This window comes from Pezoporus occidentalis, unplaced genomic scaffold, assembly GCF_034315485.1.
Source record: "Pezoporus occidentalis ecotype Australia unplaced genomic scaffold, CSIRO_AGI_Poc_V1 ctg7, whole genome shotgun sequence".
NCBI classification, from domain to species: Eukaryota; Metazoa; Chordata; class Aves; order Psittaciformes; family Psittacidae; genus Pezoporus; species Pezoporus occidentalis.
Window position 1 is genome coordinate 5797519 of NW_026916052.1, and position 15172 is coordinate 5812690.

Below are 15172 nucleotides of genomic sequence, written 5' to 3' on the forward strand. Positions count from 1 at the left end.
ATGTTGACAGTAAGTGAAGAGTTTCCACAGACTAATTTCCAGGATCTGCAGTCTTAATTCAGCTCTCTTGCTTGAGAAATTAATAGAGAAATATTGATTTGTAATACCAGCCTCTTCATGATTGACAGATGGCTTCCTTGAAATGGACATTCTGCCACACTGCTTGAGCTCAGGTGGCTTTATCCTGTGACTGGTAATGCCATCCGAAACATTTCCGTCATGTTGATTGACCCACACATGGATTGTTCCTCTTCAGAAGAGGTAGGGAAAGCCTTTGCTCTGCATTCATAAAGACATCTGCGTAAGACTCAGGAGCCCAACACACAGCTGTGTGGCTCAGTCTAAATGTGAAGTCTTTAAAATCTTGGCTAAGCTGACTAGAAGTGCCATGGGAGGTTTCTCCAAACTTTATATTAAAGTTAGTCTAGCCCCGAATACACAGCTATGAGCTCATCTGTCTTAATTTTGGCAGGCAGACAGGGGCCTGCCTCTATCAGACTGTGCACAGCCCAAATTAGGAAACATACAAAAATGAAAGGATGTGCTGTGGTTAGAACATTTTTGTCAGGAGAAAGTCACCACTGTTACCTCCTCCACCTCATTTCCAGCTTTTCCTGTTACAAGTTCTGCTTCCCCCTCAGTACACTGCCTTTTGTAGATCTAATTCTTAGAAGACAGACTCTTCATACCTCATAAGAAGCCTACACATTTAACTCAGAGTCATGAATCTTTTCATGCCACTGGGAACCTAAAAGCATTCCTTAAAACACATTGTACTGCAACAGTAAAGATTCCAGAGAGAGATTTGATTGAGGTCACTGGAACTTAGAGTGAGCCTTATGAGCCCCACTGGATATACATTTTGTGCTCATATTCGTCTAGCTGTGCCACATCCTAAAGTGGATGGACTTTCCAAATCCATAGGCTTTGGTACGCATTGAGTGTGAGAAGAATCAAATGTTTTTTGCTGCACATAGTGGCACGGCCTTGTAAACCCCACCTGCTATGTGTCCTCTTCTGCAGAAGGACAGTAGGCAAGATGACTTTGTGAAAACACTAGTAACATCATCAAAGGTCTCCTTTTGACTGAAAGAAAACACAGCAAAACAAAGAGATAATGAGGGAAGAAACCTCCCATTGCAACTATGGGACCTAAAGTATACTGCTGTCTCACAATATATGCTTCTCTTGGGCTGTTGTATGCTAATCCTAACAAGTATTTTACAAATGGAACTATAGCTGAACATGAACAAATCTTAAGAATAACTCAACCAGTTCAGAATCTCACTGTGTATTTAACTATGTTTCAATCTTATTCAAAGTCCATGCCAAAAAGCACCCAATCCAAGGCTTTAGGCAGCCTTGAACCATTTAAAAACACAAGAACATGGAAGATACAAAGCAAAAACTTATTTGTATGGCAGCATTTCATCCATCTATTTTATACCCAAGCATTTCAGAGGCAGTTCTGTCTAGTACATAAGAAACAATAAACTAACTTAAGAGCCAGGTTTGACTCAGCTGACTGGCAGCTGCCTTGCCCTAGCCAAATAACTCCATGTTTTTTTCCTGTCCCACCCTTTTCCAGCCTCACTAACACTGACTGACACCCTTCCAGGCCTGGAACTGTCTTTTGCATGTACCTGCCCTCTTTCCATAGGTTCATCCCTAGACGAGTCTCAACTCTTAGTTCCTGTAAGGCTTCTTGTTTCTTATGGAAAAGAAGAGCCAACAAAAGAGTAGAGGAAACATGGCATCAAATGGACATTCAGCAGAGTTACAGGAAGGGTAGAAGCTAGGGCCAGGAGCCCACAAGTTTATGAGAAACACTTTTTTTCTAGTTCTCTGTGACTTGTTATGTACAGAAAAAGACAACAGGAAACAAGATTTTGAGGAGATGGCAAAGCAGGAATGGCCATGCTAGGAGACACACTGATGATGGTTATCACCTGTGAAGGGAAAAGGAGACGACAAGAAGAAAGGAATTAGCAGTTAAGGAGAAATCTATTTGCAGATAATCCACCTAGTTTGGGAGATTATTAATATAACCTCTTTTAAAGATCTATTGGTTTGAACAACCCATGTGTTTTATTTCAGTAGGTTTTCTTTTCTTCAGGGGATTTCTGTATGTTTGCTTGCTTTGTGTTCTGAAAACTTCCTCATGTTAAAAGCTCCCAAAATTTATAATTGACCATATAAGGGCTCACACACTTGAAGATGGATGAAGCTGAAAGAAGAGACATGGCAACAGAGGAATATTGTAGTGAAGGCTTTTAACAGGGAAATACACTGTCACTGTGAATATCTGCCTGTATAACAACAATGTTCAGCAAGGGACACATATAGGGTGTCCCTCTAGGCTTTGCATGTAAGCTGCCTGAAAGGCCAACTTGAAGGAACAGTTCTACCTTCTCCTACCAAGGCCAGGAGATGCTGTTATTGTACCTAGTATTCTTCCTGGAATATTTATGAGCGGTTTGGGAAGACTTATTTGGCCACTGAGGATAGATATGTGAGCATCTGCTGTAATGGCAGTAGAAAGAATTAGACTCATCAGGAACAGTGATTCATAATGATAGTGGCGGTGTTTGCTCTTTGAATATAAAGAATCTACTAGGTCCTTAAATGCAAGAACAGCTCACACTTCTACATGAAGAAAAGCCTCTTTTTTTTTTTTTTTTTGCAGCAAGAGTCACAGTCAGGAAATGGCCCAAACATGTGTGTGCTCCTTCATGTAGGAGTGAGTTGATGATCATTAATAGGGGTATCTCCTTTGCTGATCACCTCATACAAACAAAATGGCATACCATCCCAATTGCAAAGACACTTGAGAAACGGTTACTGTCTGAAGACATAACTGAAGAAACCTGATGTTCATATCAGGTAAAGAGTAAGCACTCACTAGTCAGACAATACCACTTGCTGCAGAACTGATCCTAACTATACTTTCGGTTCCCAAAGAGTGAGGAGAGATGACGCAAGCAAGGTGGATGTCCTCTGTCATCCATGGATATGTGGGATGTAGGGAGATGAAGCCTGAACATGGTTTCTTTTTATGTATTCCATTAGGAAAAAAAGAAAGTTGTTCACTAAGTGTCTTTCCACCCTCTCTGAAATATGCCTACAAAGCCATCCTAACATCCTAAGCAAGGATCACTCACAGTCATGAAGTCAGACTGGGTGAACCCCTGCTCCTTCTACCTCTGTTCCTCAGCTGAACCAGCAACACAAGCATTTTTTAACTAGGATTATCCACCTTCAGTTAACAGACTTTTACATATTCCAGCAATATGAAGTCCTAAGCAAAGGTATATTGATCTTAATAGAACTAAAACCAATATTGTATTCTTAAAATTAAAACTTAAATTACTATTTAAAATGCTGAACCACAGATCTAATTATCCATAAAATTCTACTGAAGAGCTTGACTAAAACTGCCAAAAAGATTTCCTGTTTAACTGCAGAGCAACTTGCCATAAATGGGTGCAATTGAGTACATTAGGCTCTCTGAAGGCAGTTAATTGAGCCCTCCCTCCTCTTTTAGCCTGCATATTCTCTGTTTGGGCCCACGCATGAGGCTGAGAGAACAGTTCCTGGAGTATCATTCTGCTTTAAAAATGAATCTCTATATGGTCATGCACCCTGTTACAACTAGAGCAGCATGCTTGTGACAAACATTAGTATACAGGATTTTTAAGAATACAGCTGTGAAAGATTAGCCGCAAGCAGGTATTGGCTTATAATGAGATAGACATGGAAAACAAATGGGAGAGTCTTCGAAGACAATTGAAAAATCTCTTTCCTTGAAAGAAACTGTCCCCATTAGCAGTTTAGAAAAAAAAAAACATGCTTATTTTGTCAATACTGACAACCACCCTCCATTGTGTAGTAGTTTCCTTCTCAAGTAGTCAGGTGATGCCTTCAGAGCACAGTCCTACTCATCAGGAGCAAAGCTGTCAAAATCTGCCTCTCAGCTTGGTACATTCGGCAGATACTGTATATTTGGTGAGTCAAGCATTCGTGCTGCCAAGCTTCCATGTGTAAACGCAGGCCTACCCACACTGGCACAGTAGAGCAGAAGAGGTTCACAGACTTATTTATTGGAAAAGCATGTTTATTAAACAACTGTGTTTCAAAATACAGATGCCTTTTTTTTTTCTCTCCTTTTTCCCATGGATCTCTCTGGCACCAAAAATTCCACTGCAATTACAGCCAACAACTGCAACTCAGTCTGGATACAGGCTTCACACCCCTTGAGAGCAATTGCTCATAATTTCAGGGGTTTAAGGAATTTCAAGAATTGACTGTAAAGAGCTAAATCTTTCAGAAGTATTGCTCATTTACCACCTGAGGCATAGGGACTGTGCTTTCTATTTTAACTGTCATAAAACATGTACAAGGGCTAAGGCATTTTTGACACATAAATCTTGGGTGCTAAAAGTTCACTCATGTTCTGCTGCCTTTTTCAGTTATTCCAGGCAGTGTGCCACTCCCAGTGTTTCTGGAACTACAAAGGCACCTTTCCCCCAAAAAGCCCATGGGATTGCTATTACACAAATTTTGAAAGTTAAACTTATTTTGTTGCTTCTCGATCCTTCTTTTGAAGTTTGGGTACCACTTTGCTTGCCAGTCAAAAATAGTATTTAAAAAAGAAAATTTAGAGATAGGGGCACAGTATGGGCTAGGTGAATAGATGGTGTCCATTAATCTTGTGCTCCTGTGAATCCTTATTTTAGAACAGAGAACACCTTGTCTATATTCAGGTATGAGCTAAATTGTCACAGGCGTGAAAAGGGCGCGCTATGTGATCATGTGCCCTATCTGCAGACCATGAAATGTATGGTCTGGGTCCTGGCTCCCATTTACTCCTGGGAGAGAAACAGCTGAGGGGTGTCACTGGTGGAGGTCACTCACAGCCCTGCACTTCTCCTGTTCTGAAAGCCCATCACTTTTGTTCACACACACACATATATATATATATATACACACACACACATACACAAAGAGAGAGAGATATCATTCCTTAGTCCATGGACCAATCCCCATAAAGCTGCTAAATTCATCCAGTCTGCCAAATGTCTGCCAAACCCTGATGTTTCTCTGCTTGTAGGAAATATTGTGAAAATGCGTAAGAGGAAGGTTCCTATTATCATATTGTACTACTGTCATATGCAAGAAGGTGTTTAACATTAAAGAGTGAAGAAATATAGATTTTGCCTTTTATTTACTGGCAGTTTCAGAGCATGAGCCAGAACAATCCTGGTACAACTCCATTGGTTTTAGCAGACTTTGCCAGAGGTCACTCTGTGCCATTGAGAGTTGAAAAAAGACAAGATATGCAGTACTGTTTCTTTCCAGCCCATAAAACTAGTCTGAAAATTTTTCATTCCTGCCTTCTTTTTATCCAGGATCTATCAAGAATATTGAGTTCTATCGCTGGTTTTGCTGAAGGTTTGGTGAAGTGGAAAAAGCACCTCTTTTCTTTGCAGGGAGAAGGGGTTAAATCTGTTACAGAAAGCTAGTAATTTTTAATTCAGTAGTGCTAACCAGAGAAACCCTAGCATGTTCAGGATGTTTAAAAAAAACCCCTTACCTTCACATTTGCTTAGATTTAGTCTTTGTGGTACAATTCATTCATGTGTTTGAGAGGAACATTTTGAACTAGGTAAATGAGTGTGGATTCCTACGTGGTGGACTAAATGAGCACAGCTCTAAAGCCATATCTTCAGTACTATATAAGAAGAGACTGCTGGATGCTTCTTACTTCTTAAATAGATGGCCTGAGAGAGGGAACATACAGCAGTTTACCTCCTTCTTCCAAACAAGCATTAGTTAACAATGATCTGTTATACTCAATAGATCAAACCCAGAGATACACCAGTCATGATAAGCATGATGTTGCCATGGGTGGTGTTTTTTGGCTCTTTTAAGCGTGGAGTAAGAATTAATTTAGAAGTGCTTTTCCAAACACATTTTACAGAAGTTATATATTAATGAGCATTTTATGTTGTTGCACTTCTTCAACTTCTCCCACTACAACCCAAAGTACTATCAAGAGTATTTTCTGGTCAGATAGAGCATAGTGACCCTCCCAAGTCACACAGCTGGCTGGGAATTTCAATCTGGTAAAATTACAGTTTATGTAATGGTTGCCTGTCTCATGTGTACCACATAAACTATTTATTTGCAGAAGTAAAAACCCAAATAATAAACAACAAAATGTAATACAACTCCACTGATGATCACGCTGAAATCTGAATTAGGTGGCACAGTGTGTAAATACTAACATCTACATCAGGGACGGGAGGAAAGACTCTGTGGTTTAAATTCCTGAGGCTAAATGCAATACAATATACCCTGAAGTCAACAGACCTTCACACATTATACATCTGTGCTGAATTTGCTTCCCAATATCCCGTTTCTTAGATTTCACAGGGGCAGATGGTGGAAGAGAGCTCCCTGGAAGCAACATGTTTTCTCCCCTGAGAGGGATGCCCTTATGTCTCTCAGACGTGAACTGTCTGGTTGATTAATAAGCAGTGCTGTTGGACTTGGGAGAGAGTTCAGGTTTGCTTCTCTCACCTGCAGAGAGGGATTTTACTAGGGCAGAGATGTTAAGCAGGGACTGTCAGACATTTTTAGAGCAGGTGGTGAAAGGGAACAGGGGTGGGGAAGAAAAGAGAATGTTGCATCCCCTGAGCTGACAACCTGTTACACATGATGTGCTTGCATTGCACAGCAGTGTGAATGCCTGTGCTCAGACCTGCCAAGAAATGATCTGTCTCTTTGTCGTTCATTTGAAATACTCCACAATGCCTGGCACAAAGTCTTATTCTCTGAAAAGGCTTCTTTTTTCTTTTCTTTTTTTTTTTCCTTCCTTTCTTCCTTTCTCTTCCTTCCTTCCTTCCTTTTTCTTTCTCCCTTTCTCCCTTCCTCCCTCCCTCTCTCTCTCCCTCCCTCCCTCCTTCCTTCCTTCCCTTCTTTTCTTTCTCTCAGAGGAAGATTTTAAAGACTGATAACTCAGGTAGTTCTTCAGGAGGATCCATCACTGCTTTTCCTACAAATGAAAAGCAAGCTACAGGTGAAGCATAGCAGTCCTCCCTACATCACAGTGCCACGTGCGGATGGGACCAGCAGTCATATATGGGAAAATCTCTACTGTGACAAGAGCTGAGAAGAGGGAATTAAAAGGCCTGTAATATAAAACTAAGTAGGTCCTTGTAAGAAAAACGTAGAACTTGGCTTTTTCTGGTAATTGTTAACTATAGCAGGTTAAGAAAAAGCTGCACCAATTTAAATAGATTTAAATCGATTTTTACTGAGGCTACTTGAAGCCTGCAGATCAAAATGCAAACCTCTGTGAGCAGGGTCCAGTGAAACCACTCTAGCATGCATGCATGTGTGAAACCAACACAAGATTTCACAGGGCTGCTTCCACAAAGTCTTCACTCAGACCTGTGAGTATTTACAGGGATATTTCTGATAAACTGCCTGCAGACCTCAGTGTGTGACAAGTGTTACATATTGAGAAATATTAATTTCTTGGTTCTTTTTTATGGTGCTGGAAAGGTATTTGAAAAAATGTAATAGTCATATTAACTTAATAGGCTTCAGAACATGAATACAAGAGACTTCATTTTCAAATAGATTCATAATATTTTCAATAACCCTTATGCTATGCTGCTTGTTGTCACCCATGTGAAGGCGATGCCATACAATGTTGTCTGATATTATTTGCTTAGCTGTAGAAATTTTGGCATGGTATTGTGTAGAAAATGAGAAGAATCAGTTGTGTGATGCTGACATATTACCTCCTCCTGCAGCTTCAGACAGTTACAGCTCGTGTTGCATCGCAGAGATGACTTCATTACAGTATGTGAATGCTTTCCTATGTATTAGGCTTGTTTGTAACAGATTCTTTGGAATTAAAGATAGGATGGATTTCTAATGGGACACTTAGTATAGCTGCCGGGCACATCAAAGACAGCTTCATTTGATGTACACTACTTTACTGGGTAAATCTTTTGCCAAGCCACAACAGGCAGCAATAGGGACCGGGTTCTGCATCTAGATATCCACTTCTAACATCATCTTGAGACACCATCCAAGAACACAGAGAAACTGAATCAAGATGTCAGAACAGTTAGTGAACAATGTATTCCCTGCTCACAAACAGTGAATCAAATAGGCTTATTCAAACAGCACATTATTTGGGAAAGAATAAAGAGAAGAGAAACAGAACAACATAGAGAAACAATGTAGGATAGGTGCCTTTTCTCTCTGCTCCACTCCCTCCTACCCAAAGTAGATGAATGATACTTCAGATTGTCCCTTTAGCATGTTCCTGCTTATTGTCTTCCCCAACCAGACCTATCACTTGCTGACCTATAGAGATGTTGAACTGTCCAAATCTAGATGCTGGGTAAGACCTTTTGAGGAAAATCCCAACTGACTGAAGGGGCCAACTCCTTTCCTGACGCCCTGCTCTGGTTTCCATTTGTCACCAGGAATACAAAAACCAAACAGCCCATGAACACACCGGTTAAAGAAAGGAGCTTCCATAAAAGCAGGGTCTTTCCTTGTTTCTCAAGTTTCTTTACCCTGCTTCTTTGATATGCGGCATTAGATTGGGGTGGCTGGTCATGCTTTGTAATACTTCATTGGTTTCTTTGAAAATATCATAAGGAATGTCTTAGGGCTCAGGGTTAATAGTTTCCCTCAAAAATTTACTAAACCTTATGGGATCAAGACCCAAAACTAGTTTTAATCTTCAAAAGTTGTCACTGCTCTCTGAAAACCTTTGCTTTTAGGGTATTGAGAAAGTTCTGTAGATTCCTGTGTCTGAATCTTCTCATACTCCAGCTGGCAATGTTCACTGCTGAAGGAAAAATCTTGCTGTTATACACAGGATTTTCAGAATCACAGTCCTCTCTTAATCCTATTCATTGATTCCAGTCCACACATTGATATCTGCGGCAAAATATGATCTTTTGATCAGTATTAAACAGAGTTGTATGAGGTTTTTTATAGCTAAGAACATGGTAGAAATGTTAATCTGACTAGCTTACTAAACAGTAATGTTAAATATACAATGTTATCATCTTTTTCCTGTGATACGTTGACTCCTCATATTCCTTCATATATTTAAAAAATATTTTTTCTACAGTCTGTGCAGCTAGACTGAAAAACATGGATATAGAGCTTGGCCACAATAAAATGTGCAGTGAAGACTGAGGTGGTCTATATGTAACAGGCAGAGGGGAAAACCATATCCTGCTGAAAACAAGGTTAGCTTTATCATTGATTTAGTTTAAGGCAGGATATCAGTCAAGGTGTGCACATGCCTCAGGCTTTGCTCACAGGAACGTGTTTTCATGTGTGTATGCCCACTACACCTACTTCCATTTCTCATCATGGTTTTCCCACCAGCAAAATCAAATATTTTGAGTACTGATGAGCGAGCTGAGAGTCTATCAGTTCCAAAAAGCAAGCTCCAGGTAAAGGACAATCTGATAGCTGCTAAAGTTGTACTTTCCACTGTCGGAAGTCACTGTTTCCAGTAGAAAACTCTGGTATTCAAATGCACTTGGAATTCAGATCCCCAGTAAGATCAAGTATAACTTTATTAAAGACAAATATGACTACACTTCTACCAGCAGCTCGTCTGATTGATTAGTAGAGTTTCACCTTGCAAGATTGCAAGAGTGTAAGCGGAAGGAAGGGAATTTCAAACATTCCTTAAGAAGTGGAAGAAAGAATATTTTCCAACAGTCCTTAAGAAAGTAGAGGAAAATTCAATATTAAAGGGGCCATGGATGCCAATGTGATGCTGACTGTGGATGAAGGTTGCAGAACTTGTAACAACCTTTGCTGAGCAGCTATAGCAGTGGGTTTCAAGGCCCATCATTTGGACTGTAATCCAGGCATGGAGAAAATGGGCTTGCTTTTTGCCAGCCAAAGATTTCAAAACTGGAGACCTGACATATTTTGATTGAGTTCATCAGCTGTGCTGCAACTGAACTGGGTAAGATAAGACTTGAAATGGGAAAGAACTCCTTCCCAAAAAGGTCAGCTATGGCAGTATTACTGGCAGATTCAAGGGCAGTCAGGGCTGACTTTCTGTGTGTCCTTTCTCTGTGAACGGCCACTTTCAAATAAGATTCCTTTCCTTGAGGAATTCCCAGACCGCTCCACTTAGATGTGCATGAGCTAAACATAGCAGGAGGTACTGTGTCCTGTAAGATTCACTGTCTTCAATGGTTTTGATGGTGCCTATGGGGGACAGAGCTGTTAGTGAAGATTTACTCTTGGAAGGAAATTAATATCATGCAAAGATCTTGCTCTTGAAATGCCTTTCTTTTTAATTTAAACCAGAAGAAAACTCATCTAAAGACAAAGACATTTAAGAGGTTTTAGAATTTATTAGGCTTAAGGAAATAACCTTGGCAAAACTTGCTTTTTTGTGTCAATACCTTGAGCGAAAGCAGATTCAGACAAATGTAGCAAGAAATATTGAAGGAGGGGGAAAGATTTAAGAAGGCTGGAATGCTGCTGTCTTGTAATGCTGAACTAATTCAATAGCCCATCAAACCTCCTGGCACAAGCATACAGCTCTCTGCCACCTAATCCAGACAGCAACCAGAAGGAAAACAAAATATTTTAATTAATGTACCACTAATGGTAACATGAAGTCCTTGTCTTACCCTTTAGAAAATTATATGCATAAATAAATAATGGCTGACATTCATAGAGTTAATAAAACTAGTTGTATGGGGAAATGAAATCTCTCTCAGGATTTTCTTTAATCAGTTTGCTGATTCCATCATGTTTTCTCCATGACTCTCAAATTTAGTTTTATAGGTTTTTTAAAGCTGATGTAGATAAGGAATCTCATCCAAAACCACCTATGGCACCTCAGCTTAGTTCTTACTTTTTCAGTTATGTTTTCAAGTACCTTAGCTATCACTCATAGATAGTACGTCCTAGCTTTGCTCAGTCTTTAGTCTTCTCTAGGCTATCTAATGACCAGCTGTGAGTTTTGGTAGTAGGGACAGCTCTTCATCAGCCAAAATCTCTACCAAGCTGTTCCACAGGTCATATCTCAGACATATCTATCCCCCTGTAAGGCTTGTGGTTGACTCAGTCTCTTAACGGCAGTGAGATATGCTTCAGAGTGCTGTGCACTTCAGTACAACGTGCATGCTTCAGGGTGTATTCAAAATGCGACATCAGCAATCTGCACAGCCAAGGTGCTCCCTATAAAGTCAAACTATTTTATCCATCAGACAGACATAACTGTCTCTCTTAGCTATTCAGAGAAAACTCTTTTAAAATCACAAACTAGACTGGTGCCTATGTGGTCTTCATATTTAGGTGTTTTTCCCAGGTGGGATTCACATGCCTCTTCAAGGTCTCAAAAAGAAAATGTGAAATACTGCCTTTCTTACATCCAAGGAAAAGAAAAGGATCTGTAATATACAAGGCAAAGCAGTGAAAACACTTAATCTGTGCTTTGAGCTGAGGCTAGTATTTTAGGTCTAATCTGCAAGCAACAGTTTGAAAGTGCTACAAACACAGCCTGTTTGCAAGGGGAAAGATCATGGGTCTCTCAACTCCTTGGTCAACTTCTAAAAAGTACTTGCCCCATGGAGGAGCATATCTCTTGCCCTGTCTTTTCTGATGGGTTCTTATCACAGGTGGGATTTACAAAACCCCATAGACTCTCTTTATGTTTCTGTGACCGATTCCCTTCAAGCACCTTACTCTCAGTTCCACAGAAAACAGGTGAGCAATTAGCAGCCTTCTGCCTGCAGCAGTGGGTGTTCTGATTGATAGTGCATCTCTCTAAGTATTTTTCTAGTCACCCATTGGTTGCTCAGGTCTGATGGCCATTTCTCACTCCAGCAAGGAGACAAGGATTTATCTGGCTACTCGCCCGTAGACCATTGCTGACAGACTGATTCATGCAGAGGCTGCCCTGCAGCTGGGCATGACTCTAATAGCTTTTTGAGCTATTAGAGGCTGTCCTTTCTTCCCTCTCCCTCCTGCTTGCTCCCCAGCTCAGCCCTCTAGTTTCAAGTCTTCTTGATCTTACTCTGTGATGATTCTGCCAGGTCTATCTGGCAGCTCCTTGCACTTGCTACCACCACTTTTTAGCCTTTGTGCTTGGTGGGGCACCAGGAAGTGCCCCCTGCAAGGACTCCTCAGAGCTTCTGCTTTCTGCCCAACCTTTTCTTCTCAGTCCTTTCCAGCCTTTTGATAACCCCTCAAAAGGACAGACAGACATAGAGCAGCATCTGCTAACATTACATCACCCATGTTGCCTCTGTGAGGTTTATAACTTCATCCCAATAGAATGTGACTCAGGAATGGGTATTTAGCATTTACTTACTGTCAGTAGCTGATGTTCCACCAAAAAAAAATATGTGGAGATTATTTGGGGATTGGATTTCTGAAGATGCAATTATTTGCCATGATTTGTCTCCTGCTCAAATTCACAACAATATTCACCCTGAGTCTCAGAGGTAAGGAGTTTGTTCTGAATAGGTGGGAAATTATTTTTTAAATGACATCTATCTTGTAAAAATAAAGTTTTTGTTGCATTTAAAAGAACAAATGTAAACTATCATTGTTGGTTTCAATCTTTCTGAAAGGAATTCTGAAATTAGTTTTGCGATTTTACCAGCCATTTTGTGCTTTATTATCCCTTGTGGGATTATGTGAATACAGCCATTTCTTGGGGTAATTATTTTTAGTATTTTTACATATGCAACTTTGAAAGGCTCTGTAAGAATATAATTGTTAAGATTGCATTTCTTCAGAAATGATTAAGCATAGTCATGCAACTATAAACATGCATTGCACAGAAAAGTAGACTACAGAATTGATACAGTCTCAGTTGTGGTTGCTATATAATTTTTCTTTCATACTAATATTGAATTTTATGTTTAAAAGAGAAATTGATTTCTAAAGGTTGATAGAAAGCCTTAAGTCAGTATTTCCTGTAGATGCAGGCTCTGTTTATTTTTGGAAACTGCATTACATATTTTAACTAACATGATATTAAATATGATTTTGCCTCAGATGTAATCAAAGTTAGCTTTGACCATAACCAGTTAATGTATTTTTAGTGGCTACTGTCTTTTTTTAATTTATTCTATGCAAACATTTATATATCCGTATATCATATACGTAATAGCCTGATAGAAAAAAATGGTGATATATATTAAATTAAAATTTATAGGAGGGCATTGTCACACAGAGCTGTCTTGTCTAGTGAGGACTTAGAAACTGGAAATTCATGTAGGAAATTACATAAGAACTAAAAATAAAAATTGTCCTCTTCCTCACCACTTCCTTCAACATGCGCCAATTCTGTTGGCTTTAACTGGAAGAGCTTTATTTGGAACCAATGGGGTCACACCAGTGTCTCATAGCAGGGAACCTAGCTTTTGAAGTTTCTTTCTCTTGGAGAGCTTTTGTCATCAAGTGTAATAAAGTATGATGTTTCCAGAAAAGGAGAAGTATCTCGTCAACATCACTCAGAATAGTCTAACAGAAATTAATGGAAGGTTTCCTGAAAAGGAGTTAAGGAATCAAATGCTGGATCTACAAGGATAAAATTATCCGGTAAGTACTAAATCAGTGTTATCAGCAAGCTCTCTGCAAGCTATCTGTAAGAAAAGCATACTTTTCACTCCAGACCCCTAGAAGTGTCATTGCCTCAGGACTACCAGAAGGTATACCAGCTAAGAGGCTGCAGCATGCTCTCCAACCAGCTGCAGTAGTGTGACCATGACTGACCCCACAGCAACACCTTGCTGTGCATCCAGGGACTCACTGGCCCTATTCCTGCAAACTGCCAAATAATGGTAAGGGCTCCTTGTGGCCTCTTTCTTTCACCATTAGATTCTGGATCCCATGAAAAACACTTCTATATTTTCTAAGAATGTTCATACAGTCTATATGAAGAAAATTTGGGAGTGCAGTGGGTAGCCACTGTGGCAGATGACATCATCTGATTGAGTTCAGCTCAGACACTATCAATCAAAAGAACCAAGGAAAATAAGCTGCCCCATCTGATGCAGTAATAATCATTCAGGACTGCAGAAGTCTACGTATAGATCTATTGCTCTCCACTGTTTTTACTGTCCCTTAGGTAAGTAAGAGAGCATGGCATCTCCAAGACTGTCAGCTTTGCATCTATGATGAGAACGTGACTCTTTAGAACACATACACCGTGGCAGCTCAAATGCTTTTTAGTTAGTGGAAATCTCAGCATAAAATTTTTGTAATACATGTACTTATGTGTATGTGCACACATGCTTGTGCATATAACACAATGAAAGTTTAAGAGAAGACTACTGTATGCAACTAGAACAATGAACAGTGTTCGTTATTTAGATAATATTCATTTTTTATACATTGAACCAGAAAAATTACCTTGAAAAGATTGTTATAGCTTTTTCTGCTGAGAGCATGGACAAACACAAAACAATTCTATTGAGTTTCAGCCTTTAGAGAGAAAAAATCTCTATGGAAACTTCTTACAGTAAGTGATAAGTAACAGCTCGTTATGCTGCTACCAGACAGCCCTATTAGGGCAGAAAGGTAAAAAAAGATTTTTAGGGAGTTGTAACAGTAAGTACTGTTAGGATAGATCCACTATTACCAAGGTAAGAGTCATTCCTGCACACACTAAAGAGTTTTCCCTTTCCATAAACTATCAAATGCTCCCAGAGTCCCTGCAAAAGAATCACAAACCAGACGTGCCACATCAGGTTTTGCACAATGTAGATAAGTGTTTGTTATCACCTGGTTTTCTGGCATCTGTGTACAAAAATAAAAGCATTTGTTTTCTTAAATTACTCATGTAAACCTTGTTATTAACACCCAGCAAGGACTCTAAACATGTTTATAACTCTAGATCTCATTAATGCAAGAGTCATGTTGATATTGCAACTCTCCACCTACTCCACATACCTGTGGATAAATCTGTTGCCAATCCTGCAAGAGGAGTTGTTGAGTCCATCAACTATTCAAACCTTTACTAAAGAAAACTCATCAGTTTGTAGGATGACCCTTCACAAAGGCACACAGAAGGAAGGCTCCCTTTTCTCCCCTTTATGCTCCCCATTACCCAATGTATGTGATGTCTGTGGAATTGTCTCTT